Source organism: Rattus norvegicus, chromosome 8, assembly GCF_036323735.1.
Source record: "Rattus norvegicus strain BN/NHsdMcwi chromosome 8, GRCr8, whole genome shotgun sequence".
NCBI classification, from domain to species: domain Eukaryota; kingdom Metazoa; phylum Chordata; class Mammalia; order Rodentia; family Muridae; genus Rattus; species Rattus norvegicus.
Genome location: NC_086026.1, coordinates 71,399,189 through 71,412,195, shown reverse-complemented (window position 1 = coordinate 71,412,195; position 13,007 = coordinate 71,399,189). Strand labels below are relative to the sequence as shown.

The following is a 13,007-nucleotide window of genomic DNA, read 5'->3' as shown; positions in this document are numbered from 1 at the left end:
GGATCACTTCTCTGCAAGGACATCTGGTGCTCCTGTTCCCCAAAGAACCATGTGCATTGAAATTAGGAGCCTGCTTCTCACAGTGTTTCTCTTGTACTGGGAAGGACTCTAGGCGGGCACTGGGTGTCTCTGTTTTCCTTGAATACTAGTGGGGTGTATGCCCATTCTATGAGCTCTGCAGTTTCTGCAGGGAGTACAAAGAGGCCTTCCAGAAGTAGGTAGGGCTTAAAATGCATCTACATCTGCAGTTGTCAGCCTGGCTTTCCTGCTCCGAGCCACTCCCTCCCTGCAGATCCTGCCACTGTCCTGGCAGCTTGCCCCACTGATTTTAGTGTTGAGGCTTTCCCCACTGCTGATCCCTGGCTTGTCTCCACCCCAAGGCACCCCATATTTCCCAGGCTCCGCATTTCCTTGGGTTGCACAGAAAGTCTAAAGTAACACCTGGTCCTGAGGACCTGGGTCTACATTTCAACTCTGCTACTTATGAACTGTGACAATGTGACCTTGGGCTTAGGGTCTCCACTTCCTCAGCATGACAGTGTGAGTTGAACCCAGTACAGTCGGAATTCTTTTCTGTACTGTCTATGCCAGCCCCCACTCATGCCTCTTTCCGCTGCTCTGATCTTCCTGTGTGTGCACCGTCCCTGCGTCTCTGTTCCACATGTTTAAAGATCTAGCTAGCCAGCTAGTCAACTACTGCTATAACGTGTGTGTGCCTGAGCGTCCGGACATGTACCATGTGCATTGGGTCACGTGGAACTGGAGTCACAGGCAGTGTGAGCTACTGGTGTGGATGCTGGGAACTAAGCCCAGGTCCTCTTTAAGAACACCAAGTGCTCTTAACCACAGATCTGTCTCCCCAGCCCTCCACGTGGTATTTTTATCATTCAACTAATCTCTGAACTCTGTGAGAGCAGGGATGAGTATCTGTGGTGTCGATCTGCAAGACTGTCATGAATTATGATGTGCTAATGAAAAATCACCAAGATCCGTGTGCATTTAAATTAGGAGCCTGCTTCTCCTCACATGCCTGCACTGGGCAGGACTCTGGGTGGGCATTGGGCATCTCTGTTTTCCTTGGCTGCTGGTAGTGGGGTGCATGCCCATACTGTGGGTTCTGCATGGAGTGCAAAGAGGCCTCTAGAGGATGCCGCATGCCTTCATCTGCCTCCAAAGCCCATTCCAACGCCATAATCAAAAGATGATCAGGAGGCACGCAGGGCTGGCCGGTTTTCTGCTACTGCCATGCCATGACGGGGGGTGGGGCGTGGAGGTGGGGGAGGGAGGGAGGGAGGGGCCTTTGCCAGTTGCCTTGGGAAGACAAAATAGGGGTCTGCATCTCCATCTAGTGGACTCACTCAAGGCAGAACTCAGCAGAGAGCCCATTTCCACCCACTTGTCACATTGGTGAGCAGAAGATGCCTGCCTACCAACTTGGCTAAGTCACTTTCCCCGTAAGCAATTAGATCTGGGAGGGCTAGAGCAATAGCGCATTGGTAAAGCGCTTGCCTTTCAAACCAGAAAACCCTGTTCCATCCCCCACGGTCCATGTTTAAAAGGTGATGGGAAGTCAGAGAGAAGACTCAGCATCAAATGCTATTACTGGTCCTGCAGAGGATCAGGGTTCAGGTCCCAGCACCCGCATCAGTGGCTCACAACTCCCTGTAATCTTGGCGAATCCAGCACCCAACACCTTTTTTGTTTTCTCTTTCATGGGCACAAGGCATACACAGAGACACACAAACTAGGAAAAGAAAAAGTCAGGAATTTGTAGTTTATCTTATAATCCCAACACTGGGAGGTAAAGACATGTGGATCCCTGGGCCTCACTGGCCAATCAAAATACATAAATACATGAACACACACACACACACACACACACACACACACACACACACACACACGGGGGGGGGGAGGAAAGAGAGAGAATCTGAGAAAAATAAACCCAGCCACTAATAAAGCAAGGTCATGATCCCAGATCTATACAAGGGGCAATTTGCTCCAACACATCACATTGACTTCATTCAGAAACAGACCTAGAAGGGGCCAGAGCTTTGCTCAGTCAGAGTTGAATGGAGTCTGGGGCCCAGGTGTCTGGAGGCCCAGTCGCCTGTTCTTCCTAGTGTGCATACCTGACAGCGAGGCAGCGCAGGCAGCAAAAGGGAGGCAACTTCAGGGAGGACCACGGTGTCTGCCCACTGCCCACTGGAGCCTTCTAGATTGATCCTGGAGATTGATTGCCTGTTGTGGGGTAGGCAGAGGAGGGAGGGGGAGGGAAGGGGGACAAAGGGGGAAGGAAGAGGAGAAGGGGGAGAGGAGGGAGGAAGAGAAGGGGGAGGAGGCAGAGGGGAAGGAGGTGGCTCTGAGCTGTTCTGCACCTGGAGGAGCTAGCTTCCAGATTCCCAGAGCCAGAATTCGTTGTCTTCTGTGTCACTTCACCTCTTATATCTGTGTTCACTAGATGGGCAATGGCACCTTCCGATCTAGAAGCCTAAGATCTGGACCTCAGAGTCTGTGGAGAAGAGTAGAAGGTTGCCAAGGAGGTGTCCTAGGTGGTCTGATGGCAGGGATCATCAGCCTGGGGTCTCTTAGCAGGGGAGAGGGACTCCGTGGGGTTGGGCATCACACCAACTGTTTTCCTGTCCTTCAGCGAGCTACAAGGTGGTCTATGGGCTCCCTGACCTCAGATCTAAGGATAGTAGTGTAGAGTACCTACCAGAGAGTACAGGGTGCGCAAGAGAACCTTGTGCCCCTCAGATTTCAGCTACAGGGCACCTGAGGCTGAAGGGACGCGGGGGGCTTTGGAGAAGGGGTCTAGGGTTCAGCGCACGAGGCCTGGAGAGACTAAGGAGCTTGGAGGGGAGCCCATCGCTCGGCTCCTCCCCGAGTCGCTCTGCCCCGCCTCCGCCCGGACAGCCTGGGCGGGGACCCGCGACGAGAGGGTGCGCCGCGCCTGGTGCTCCAGGTGCAGTTCCCAGGCGCTTGGGGGCCCGCGGTGGCCTGGGAGGGTGGCCTGTCTCGGATCTGCTCTTGACTCGTCTCTACGCTCTATCCACTGGACGCCAGTGAGCCTCAGAATTCAGGTAACCGAGGGCGGAACTCCTGGCCAGTGTCCCCCACGGGTCCCCGTCCACACGCTCCTACTCTCCGTCGCTGAGCCATGGAGCCCGGGTGCTACTTAGAGATGAATCTTAAAAGTTTGCTCTTGGACGGCGTGCATCAGGTAACTGCCAGGGCAGACATTTGCACCCGCGCACCCCGAGCCCACGTGAAGGAGGGGCGGCCTCTTTCCCAGCCTTTCTAAATATCCAGTTTTTCTCATAACTAATCAACGAAGCAGACACCCTCCCCATCCTGGCTCTCCATCCCTTAAAAAAAAAAAAAAAAAGTCCTGGGATGTAAACTGACAGTTGGTAATTCTTAAGCCTTAGGGATGTTTATATGTGTACTTCCCGCCTCCCTTCACCAGACACACGCTATGAACCAGTCAAATAGTGTGCGGGTAAGGCAAAGTGGTACAGTTTTGTGCCCAAGGAGGTAGGTCTGCGCCCTGATAAAGAGGGTGCCCAGAAACAGGAAGCTGTCTTGTCTTGTCTTTTTTTTTTCTCTCTTCTCTTCTCCTCTCTTCTCTCTTTTCTGTTCCTTTCCTGTCTCCTTCTGTTGGGTCAGGACAGGTCCTTTTTGACGCCCATCCCAGCACTCTCAAACCCCAGACTGAGGTGCCTACGCCATGAGGTGGTTGGGCTGCAGCCTGCAGGTGCAGAGCACTAGAGCCCACAAAACTCTTGGTGGAAAGAAGAAAGCCGCACCTTCCCCCAGAGCCAGAAAGAAGGGAGGGGAGGCTGGGTGAACCCTAAAGCAGCCATCATGGCTGACATGGACACCCCGATTTCACTTTCCAGAGGGGACAAACCATGCAGGCGGTAGCTGAAGAAAGGAGACCCCACAAGGTTAAAGCATTTGACCCAAACACAGTGGTGGGCCTCAGCCATGGTCTCTTAGACCAGGGGCTTCTGGGTTTTAAGAGATTACTATATCTGTTTATTATTTTGTTTTGGGGTGGGGAACATGTGGAACTCTTAATCCTTCTAATCATGTGGGGTCTGAGGATTGAACTCCGTTGTCAAGCTTGGTGGCACTACTCCCCACTGAGTCACTTTGCTGGTCCTTTTCTGCAGTCTGGTTATGCCCTTGACCAGCAGGGGCCTGTTGCTCCCTTGAAGTTCAGGAGTGCGCAAGGCGAGGGCACCTCCAAATAGAACTCAAATCCCCTTAGGAAAGTCTGCCAAACTCCCGCCAGCCCCTTGTTAAGCTCCCCTGACGCAGGAGGCAGGACCCGCATCCCTTCTGTATCCATAGTACTTGGCACAGGGACGAAACATGGCCAGAACATCGTGAGTTCTTTTCCAGCAGACGGGACTCTGCCCTTGAAGATCAGGAAGGACGTTTGAAAAGTAGCACCAGAAAATTGTGAACACACTCCCAGATGCCTTCACGCTCTGCCCCTACTTGGAGCAATTTATTTCTTAATCCAGCAAATAAACTATAATCATTAATCCTACTTCTTGTGGGGCCAAGGAAAAGCAGAGTGTTGGGTAGACAGCTGTCCCTCCCTGGAGGTTGAGATGTCAGCCCACCTAGTGGGCTTCCTCCCTCCTCAGAAGGTCTCATTTGGAAACATTAATTACCATTGCCTCTCCTGGATTCTTACCACCCTGCAGGGTTGCCAGGGATTGGGGAAGGAATTTGTTTTTCTTGCCTTAGTTTCCCCTAGTGATAAATAAAGTTTTATGAGCAAGTGGGTGCCTGGAAGGGATCCGTATGCTGCAGAGCAAATCCAACAGGAGACATGGGTATCTATGTGTGAGTGATGGGGGCTTCTCCAGGTGGGCTTTCTGTCTCCCTTGAGCAGTAACTGCATTTTAGTGTTCCTCAGAGAGTAGGCCTCACTAGAGGCACATAGTAGCTTTGTATGGAGTATTCACTGATGGAAAATAATCTCTACAGGAAGAAAATTTGCCAGAATTCATGAGACCTAGCAAGCCTTGACTCCCTCTTTCCTTTCTTCCCATGTAAGGGGAGCAGCACCGTGCTGTAGAACCAGGAAAGGAGAGAGGAGGGAGGGCTCCTAGAACCCAGGCCAGGGCCTTCAAGCTGGTAGCCCCCAGAGTCACCTAGAGGGATAGCTCCATCAGCTGATGGCCTCTGCAAGGGCCAGTGAGAAGATCCTAAGAGGGGCAAGCCCAGTTTCCGGAGGAGGGATAGAGGCTAAGATGAGCCAGTCTGAGAAGTGCGTCCAGAGGCTATGGGGAGCTCAGAGGCTCCCTAGGAAGTCAGGAGAGCCTGGAGGCAGGGGAGAGATGCACATCCTCATACAGAAAGCAGTTTTTCTGCATGACCCTGGGAGCTTTGGCTTTTGCCCCAGCCCTGCCTTTGACCCCAGACAACTCTGTTCATTGTCAGAGCTGGAATGCACCTGCTGAACTTTGGCGTTGGGACAGAAAGTGCAGAAGCCCAGCCTGAAGAATGTGTTGTTTCCTGGCTTGTTGGGCTACTTGGGGAGGAGGAGTGGGCAGTCAGGGAGTCACTAAGGCTTCACCAGAAGGATTGAGTCAGGGTGGGCCTTCTCCTAGATCTGAGGCCATTGTAGTCTTCCCTAGCCTTCTGCTGCTCTTGCCTCTGGCCACCCTCTGTGGGAGAGTACGGCCCTGACTGAGGCCTGGTTTTCTGTTCCCTTTCGTGGTGGCTTTCTCCTACAAGTTCAGTGACTTTCCACCACAGTGGATGGAAAAGTACGCCTGTGGCAATGCTTCCTGACTCAGGGTCCACTCTCCTGCCTAGTGTCTGGCCCTCACTTGGAGACAGTGTTGGATCTTTGGAGAAAGGGACAAGGAGATTGCTATGAACTCATGCAGGCTTGCAGAGGGGAGCCATTGCACATAAGAGTTTTACTAGTTTCTTGCACTTGGGGAGACGGATGGTGTTCCCCGAAGTGGTGGCCCAATTTTATCCCCGTCCCTGCACTGTCTGCTAAGCTGGGTTTTAGTCTGTAGTATTCTCCTGCCTTCTGACCTTGACTGGGCCAGGATCACCCAGAGGAGGCTCTGGACTGTGCATACCCGAGGAACAAGAGTCACCTGAGCCTCAGGCAGGGCATTTGCCCCTTGAGATCACCCCCACCTTCGTTTCGGTTAATTAGTAGCTTGTAGCCAAGGTGTCCCTTATAACTTGGAGAGTTCATTGGAAGCCTGTCAGAGACACAGAGCCCAACCGTATAGCTTCTAGAGCCCAGATCTTGGAATCCAGCAGCCTCAGTATCCTATCACTAGTTGTGACCTTGGCTTTGACTGCACTCCCAGTGTCTGAAGGCTGGCACATAGCTTCCTCGGGTTCTGGTTCTAAGATTGTTGAGCTGGAAGTGTGACATTGGTCCTGTCTCTCTCTGAGCCTCAGTTTCCTCATCTGTCAGAGTACCTTGGATTCTATCAAGGCATCTCACCTTTAGCACTATTACCATTTGGATGCAGAGAGGAGGAGACTGTCGTGTGTCATAGTGAGTGTTTCCCTGTGCCATTGGCCTCTATACAACATCACATCAACTCTGAATCCCTTGAAAAAAATTACACACACATGCATGCACGCACACACATGTGCGTGTGAGTGTTACATATTCCATGGATGTTTTCCCTGCATGTGTCTTATACCACTTTCATGCAGTACCCATAGAGACCAGAAGAGGGCATTAGTTCCCTTGAAACTGGCATTAATAGATGGCATGAGCTGCCATGTAGGTGCTGAAAACCAAACCCAGGACTCTGGAAGAGCGAGCGGTCAGCATTCACACACTGGGGTGTGTGAATATAGTCCTTGGCCGGCTTCAAACTCACAGCGAATTGCTTGCCTCTGCTTGTATTAAAGACTTGTAACACTATGCTGGGCTAATCTGAGAATTCCTCTGGACTTCACCAAATGTGCCCCAGGACAGTATCACCTCTGATTGAGAGGGGTTGTGTTATATCCGTGGTTCTCAGCTTTCCTGGTGCTGTGACCCCGTAATACAGTTCTCCACGTTGTAATAACCCCCAACTATAACATTATTTCCTTGCTACTTCATACCTGTAATTTTGCTACTGCTATGAATTATAATATAAATGTGCAGGAGATCTTTATGTGTGACCCCTGTGAAAGGGTCATTCAACTCCCCCAAAGGGGTTGCAGCCCACAGGTTGAGAACAGCTAACTGTATTAGACAGTCTCTGAAGAACTCCCCTTCCCTAGGATTCTCTTGGGACAAAAGCGCTTCCAGCCAATCCTGTGAGTGTGCCCTGGGCATGAATGAGGGGTAAGTGAGTCAGGTCAGAGGGAAGGCAAGGCTGTTGGACCTTATGCTGAGAGCCAAGGCTTAGCTCTCTTTGCCTCTAGAACTTGAGTTACATAAGAAGTGGGGAGGAGGGTAGAAGGCAGGCCTGTGGTCTGGATCCCATACCGAGGTCAGCCACCTTCCGGTGCGGGGTAGCATGGTAATGAATGCTCTGCCCTACTCCACAGTCCCCTCTCTCCTTGCCCTGGGGAGGGGTACAGGAAGTGAATCAGCCCAGCAAGCTCATACTTCAACCAACCCACCCCCGGCTGTGTTTTTGTTATTCCTCCCATGTTAGCTGTTTATTAACTCTGCCCACGGAATCCCCCTCTGACCTTGTTGCTTAATGGAAGGACAGAAGATTTATTTTGACAGGGTTAGGGTTGGAGTTGGGTGCTATGACTGTTGATGAATCCTCGAAGGAAATGACAATTGCTTACAGTCTTCCAGAAGAAAGTCAGCTCTGGGCTGTGGGCCTCATAATGGGAAGGTTCCCTGGGCTGCAGAGACCCTAAGCCAAGGTCAGTCACTGACCTGTGTAAATGTACAAGAGGAGGGTGTGGCCAGCCGCAAGGGTGTGGTCAGCCATGAGGTCCTGTGTGCTGGAGGACATTCTACAGAAGGAAGTTCCTTCAGGGAGGTGGCAGTGTCAGAAGCTCACAAGAGGGAGAGGTGGAGGTGGGAGGTGGATTATTTGTGTCTTTGCTATTGTGGTAAGACACATAGAATATAGAATTCTCATTTTGACAAAGTATGAGCGTGTGCCTGGTGTGTGTGTGTGTGTGTGTGTGTGTGTGTGTATGTGTGTGTGAATCTGTGTGCACATGTGAGCATACATGGGCCTCAGCTGTCGTTCTTCAGACAGCACACACCTGGTTTTTGAGAGAGGCATTCTAACTCGTATTTAGAACTAACCTCGTGGGCTAGGCCCTCTAACATGGGATTAGAGGTATGTGCTGTCAAACCTGGCTTTTTTAATTACATGGGTTCTGGGTATCACCCTCAGGTCCTTATGCCCACAAGGCAAGTTCCTTACTGGCTAAGCTCTTCCCGGAGCCCTGTTTTTAGGAGTATTAAAAGATTGGGGCTGGGGATTTAGCTCAGTGGTAGAGCGCTTACCTAGGAAGCGCAAGGCCCTGGGTTCGGTCCCCAGCTCCGAAAAAAAGAACCAAAAAAAAAAAAAAAGATACAATTAATTGTCAGCAAGCACGTTCATATTATTCTGTAGCACTCACCGCCATCCAGCCCCACAAATTCATCATTTACCAGCTAAAATTTTGCACCTACCATACACCAACTTCCCACTGTCCAGCCCCTCGGCTTCCTGTCTCGGTGACTGGCAGCTCAAGGTGCCTCGTATCAAGCAGTATGACTCTCTGTTTTTATGGCACATCGCACAATACGGCCATAGTCTACGTTTTTAATGAAAGGTTTATTTGGTTCACAGATCTGGTCCAAGGTTAGTGATGTGTCTAGTACTGACCCTTCTGTCTGGAAGCAGCATAGAGCATGTCCTGGCAGCAGGCAAGAAGCACAGCTGTGTATACACGTCTTCTCCTCCTCTTCCTGAGAATGCGTTTGGAGGTTCTAGCTGGGCACACCACTACTTATATACCCTTGACTCCGAATGGTCTGCCATTCAAAGATGCACACGTGGGGAGCACAGAAGACTGCACCGTTTGTAGTAAGCAGAATAATCCAGCATCTGTCTTTCTGTGGCTGACCTCTCCATTTCCAGAATGTCCTTGTGGTTGGTGCACGTTGTAGCCTGAGTCAGAATTTCCTTCTGTGGTAGCTATGGACCACATTCTTTGTGTCTGTTCTTCTGCTCCCTGGACACCTGGGTTGCTGCCACTGTCAGTGATTACAGGGTGAACCAAGCGAACCAGTAACTATTTAACCTCCGACTTTGATCTTTTGGAGTGTATGGCCTGAAGTGGAGCTGCTGGTCATAGAGGAAGAATACATTTAGAATTTTGTGTGCTTTTTGAAACAGGGCTGGGCTGGATGAGACATGTCTCAGTGGTTAAAGGCATTTGTCACCAATCCTGGGACCCACATGATGGAAAGAAAAACCAGACTTTTGAAAATTGTACTCTGACTTTCACATGATTATTGTGTGCACGCACACACACACAATTAATAAATGCAATTTTAAAAATTTAAGTCCCTCGTGATAGGCTCTCCTGTGCAGCTTAGACTGGCCAGACTCTTGCAATTCTCTTATTCACCCTCCTGAGTGCTAGGACTATAGGCATGTACCTATGTTTAGGGTGCTTCAAGGAGGGGTGTTTGACATTAGTTTCAAGATTAAATGATCTCTCTGGACATCTAAGAGGGTGGACGAAAGGAGAGCTCTAGCAGCAGGAGTGACTGGTTTGCAGGCTTATGGTCTCGGAGGCTGTGGTGGGAAATGAGCTAAGGAAATTGTGTTCTGCTCCTTGGACACTGAGAAACAATGAAAGAGCTTTCAGGTAGGAAGCCATGCAAGTTGATTGCCGTCTTAAGAGGATGGAAGTGTAAAGCAGGTGAGCTGGGAGGGAAAGAGGCTGGAGGCAAGAAAACCCTGTGGGTAGAAAACCAGGGAGCACCACAAAGCCCAGGAAGGTAGTGGCTGCTCAGGGGGCGCCCATCTTCAGGTTTGTAGCTAAGTGGACAATGCGGCCGGTCTCTGGTTGAGATTATAGGGGTACAGGTTATAGGTTTGAGAAGGTAGGAGAAGATCCTTGGGCTGGGTGGCTCTGAGAGCCCAGGAGACTACCCAGGTGGAATGAACTGGGAGACAGCATCGATCATCCTGAGAAGGCAAGAGTGAGAAGCCAGTCAAGGGACATGACTGCCTTTGGGTGGCACAGAGGGCCCAGGAGAGCGGGAGGCTAGGGCATGAGGTAGCCTTTGCACGGTGTGACCTGCCCCATGAGTGTCTTAGTCCACACGTTTTGATTGCCAAGCTCCAGGCTCTGTGCCTAGGCCCCGAGGACTGGACACAGGTCAACAGGAGCTATGACTTTAATCCGTTTATTCATTCCATAAAGCTCAGGCTGGAACTGGGCCAGTACTTTGCACTGCTAAAGATTGAATGCTGATAGGTGGCATGCAGGAGAAGTAGAGCGTGCAGTGACAGTGTGTCCCAGGCCTTGTCAGTGTGAGGTGGGGCTTCTCAGCACCCCTGACATCCACCTTTTTTGGTTCCTTTGTTTTGTTTTGGTTTAGTGCTGAGGTCCCATTTAGCCCAGACTAGCCCAGAAGTCATACGTCGCTAAAGATTACCTTGTACTCTGGATCCTCTGACCTTCATCTCCTGTGTGCTAGGATTACAGGGGTGACTACCAAGGCAGTTTTACACAGTGCCCTCAACCCACGGGCTGAGTTTTGGTCCAGCAAATTCCTTGGGCCTCCTTGGTGTAAAGGAGCCACTGTAGAGTGTCCAGCAGCATTTCTGGCTAGCTGTGAGTAAGCACACTCACATGGTGTCAGACATTGTTCTCTGGGAAGCAAAATTGCCCTCCACCAGGTGAGCTTCTTTGGTCAGAAAGGCCAATGAGAAGACACTAATCTGAATTTGTCAAGGCTAAGCAGAGGTGGAGATTCTGTGCTAGCCCTCTGTCTATCGCCATGATGGAACTAATTAACCTTATATCTGAGATAATCCCCTTAGACAAGGAAGGGCTTATTCTGGCTTGCAGTGTGGGGAGCTCCATCTATGATTGCTTTGCTCTGTTGCGTTGGACCTGTGGTAAGCACAAGGTGGGTAACAGGCTGGGAGGCAGAGAGAAAGGAATGGGTAAAGCTCCAAGATTTCACTCAAGGGGCTTTTGTCTGGCAGACTTCACATGAGGCACCTTAAAGGTTCTTAAAGGTTCTACTTCCTCCCAACAGTGCCGTGTGCGGGAACCATGCCTTTAACACATGGGTCTTTGGGGGGACACTTACCAAGCCATAACAATAGAAGAGACATTCATGGCATAGATTATAGGATGTTCAAAGGTCTTGAGGTGGGGAAGGGACATAAAGGGAGAGCAGTAAAGAAGCTGGAATCTGATGATGAAGGCTTTAATTGAATGAGCAGTCGTGGAAAAGGGAACGAGGGAGATCTGAGGTGTATTTCAGAGGTGGCTTAGCTATATTTCAATGGCTGACAGGCTTTTAACACCACAGTGGTAAGGGAACCTCCCAGATGTGTAGAGCAAAAGTGTCTGGAAGCTAGTGAGCCACATCTGGGCGTGTGTCAGTTGAAGATACTCGGGCTAGAAGAGGGAGGGGTCTTGTTAGAGACCCACATAGAGAATTAGCAGCACACAGACTACTGAAGACACGGGACAAACTGGAAAACCCTGGATGGAAGGCTGAGCCAAGGACAGAAAAGTCAAGTGGGGTCTAGTCTGCTCCACTCTCAGACACGAGCCATACTTCCCAGCTCTGCCTGGGGAAGGACAGGTTCAGAGCAGGAAAAGGCTTCGGAGTAGGGAGCTGTGTCCACACTGGGCTGAGGAGACTACAGCACCACCTGCAGAGTTGGGAAAGTCAGATGAGAACAGGAGACACCCACTCAGAGGCAGCAGGGGGCAGGGCAGCTGGTTTCCCCAAATATTTGTGGGCTGAGGGTTGGGGGAAGGAGTACAGAAGGCAGAATGGACAGTGTTAGGGAGGGCTTAGGGTGTTTATCTGATCCTGTGTTTTCTGCCTGGTTCTTTATTCTCCCATTTAGCTATTGGGAGGTCTTCCTTGTCTGCACAGAGAGTTTCTCTCTGGTCTAGAATACAGGTTGCCACATTCAGTCTTTTGGCTCCACTCAGCATATTCCACATGGTCACCTTGTACCTGAGTCACTTTTGTGAGTGCAGGTGGCTGTACATGAGGTACTGTCCCAGGCACGGAGTGGCCAGCCAGTGTGGTGCAGTGTTATCAAACTGACTCACTGATTTGGAGATAAAGACAGCATCTCCCTTGCAGCTTTTGCTTCTTTTGTTTGTTTGTTTGTTTGTTTGTTTGTTTGAAATAGGGTCTTACAGTACAGCCCAGGCTGTCCTGCAACTTGCAGTCCTCTCACTTTGGACTCCTAAATGCTAGGATTGTCGATGTTCAATATAATAATGAGAAGAAAACAAATTTCTAGTTGTGTGTGGGGCAAATGCATGTGCCAGTGCACATACATGCACTGTTAAAGGACAGCGTATGAGGGCTGCCTCTTTCTTCCAATTCAGATGGTCAGGTTTGGTGGCAAGCACCTTTATCTGATGTGCCGCCTTGCTGGCCAGACCTGTTCTTCTATGTCATTTTAACTTGCATTTTTCTTACCGTGAGCAAGGTGAACACGACAGACAGGAGCCTTTTGTACTTCCCTTTCTGTGAACAGTCTGTTCATGTTTCCCCCAAAAATTTCCTCAGGTTTTTTGGTTCCTTATTGAATTAGAGGAAATCTTACTGAATCAAAGGAAATCTTTGCTTGTTTTTTTCCCCTTTTGAGACAAAGTCTCACGTAGACCAGGCTTGAATTCCCTATGCATCTGAAGATGACCCTGAACTTCTGATCCTCTTGCCTCTGCTTCCTGAGTGCTGGGATTGCAAACATGCACCACCTTGCTTGGTTTATGGGGTACTGGGGGGGTCAAACCCAGGGCTTTGTGCATGCTCAGCAAGCGCTCTA

General features: G+C 50.4%; 1 protein-coding gene across 1 annotated transcript in view; it reads left to right on the top strand.

Moving 5' to 3' along the window:
• The first annotated feature begins 2,994 nt into the window (after positions 1-2,994).
• Paqr5 (progestin and adipoQ receptor family member 5) overlaps positions 2,995-13,007 on the top strand; it is an 81,805-nt gene continuing 71,792 nt past the window's right edge. Inside the window, exon 1 of the mRNA NM_001014092.1 lies at positions 2,995-3,223. The gene's annotated coding sequence lies outside the window, so the exon portion shown is untranslated. The remainder of the gene's footprint in view (positions 3,224-13,007) is intronic.